Genomic DNA, 1,939 nt, shown 5'->3' on the forward strand with positions numbered 1-1,939 from the left:
ACATCAACTGTGTTTTTGCTTCTGCAGCATACTCCTCCCTGTCACCTGGCCAGCCCTTTGGCAAATAATTTTAATACAGCTTAAAGTAGGCAATCCTCTGTCCCCTCCTCCAAGTCATATACATTTCTGGTTTAAAAATAATCTTTTTGCAACAAATCTTGTGTTAGATTATTTAAAATATTAAAATAATATTTTTGTAGCAAATCTTATTTTTTATTATTACTACGTATACTACTTCACTTTGAGCACTTTGTCAATACAGATCATTAAGAAGAGGTAAAAGGGAGAAAAAATAATTTATGCAATAAGTCAGACTTTTTATTTATATTACTCATTTAATTCTCTTCAAGTTTCCATGAGGTACACATGAATGCCCCCATTTCACAGATGAGGAAACTAAGGCCCACAGGAACTGAATAATTCCCTGAATATCACAGAGCTAGAAAACAGTGATATTTATACTTGATGCCAGGTCTATCTGACTGTAATACACTTGTTTTTTTCTCCCCCAATAAATGTGGCCTTGGCCTTGTTTGCAATGCAAAGTTTGCAACTGGTTTGGGAAATCACAAAAGGAAGAGTGTGCATTCACAGCGCCTGTGGAACTCATCTAATGAAGTAGCTCAGATGGACAGATGGCTCCTAGATTTGCGTTGGGGTTAAAACCCAATAAACCCATGCCAGTTGAAAATATCGCAAGCTAAAAATGCATTTAATAGATCTTCCTTGATCTCGGGCTCTCATCGCTGCTCGGCCTGCTCACTCTCATTCTGTGAAGTCTAAGCTGGCTATACCTCCTCCTTCCCGTTGCTTCTAGCTGCATCTTTGTGACTCCCCAACATGTCCGAAGTACACCTGGTCCAGGGCTCCATCCTAAAAAAAATATGCTGGAAGCACTTAAGGACCTCATCAGTGAGGCCTGCTGGGATATCAGCTGGAGCAACATGAACCTGCAGAGCATGCTCTCATCCCATATCTCTGGTGCACCTCACCCTGTGCTCCAAGGGCCCCGATATCTACCACTGCAACCACAACCTGCCGATGGGCATGAACCACACCAACATGTCCAAAATACTAAAATGCGCTGGCAACAAAGACATCATTACCCTAAGAGCTGAAGCTAATGTGGACACCTTGACACTAGAATTTGAAGTTCCAAATCAAGAAACAGTTTCAGACTATGAAATGAAGTTAATGGGTTTGGCTGTTGAACAACCTGAGATTCCAGAACAAGAGTATAGCTGTGCAGTAAAGATGCCTTCTGGTGAATTTGTGCATGTATGCCGAGAGCTCAGTCATATAGGAGACGCTGTTGTAATTTCCTGTGCAAAAGACAAAGCGAAATTTTCTGCAAGTGGGGAACTTGGAAATGGACGTATTAAGTTGTCAATAAAGAGGAAGATGCTGTTACCATAGAGATGAATGAGCCAGTCCAGCTAATTTTTCACCGAGGTATCGCAACTTCTTTACAAAGCTACTCCACTCTCTCCCATAGTAGTACTCAGTATGGCTGCAGACGTACCCCTTGTGTAGAGTATAAAATTGCTGACATGGTACATTTAATGTGCTATCTGACTCTCAAGACCAGGATGAAGAAGGATCTTAGGCATTTTTAATATCCAAGAAAATAAAACTAAGCTCTTCGAGAACTGCTTCTGAGATGCCAACATGCCCTTAAAAGTCTCTCCTGTCACCAAATGTGTACCTCTGAGTACATATGGAGATCACGTTTTCTGCAAATAACCTACCTTTTTATTGTCCATTTTCTACAATTTAAAACATAAAGTCTGAAGTCAAATCTGGTCTTATTAACCTAAAACTACTTCTGCCTTATCTACAAATACTCTATAGAATTTTTATAGCAAAAGGGTTTTTTGACTATTAATACAGTTTTAAAAAGCCTGTTTTCAATTTAAATAAAAGTTATTTGAATTTCAAA

At 39.4% G+C, this 1,939-nt stretch overlaps 1 pseudogene; it reads left to right on the forward strand.

Moving 5' to 3' along the window:
* Positions 1-840: 840 nt before the first annotated feature.
* Positions 841-1,606, forward strand: LOC102758270 (annotated as a pseudogene).
* Positions 1,607-1,939: the final 333 nt, after the last annotated feature.

Source organism: Myotis davidii, unplaced genomic scaffold (assembly GCF_000327345.1).
Source record: "Myotis davidii unplaced genomic scaffold, ASM32734v1 scaffold240, whole genome shotgun sequence".
In the NCBI taxonomy this organism is placed as follows: domain Eukaryota; kingdom Metazoa; phylum Chordata; class Mammalia; order Chiroptera; family Vespertilionidae; genus Myotis; species Myotis davidii.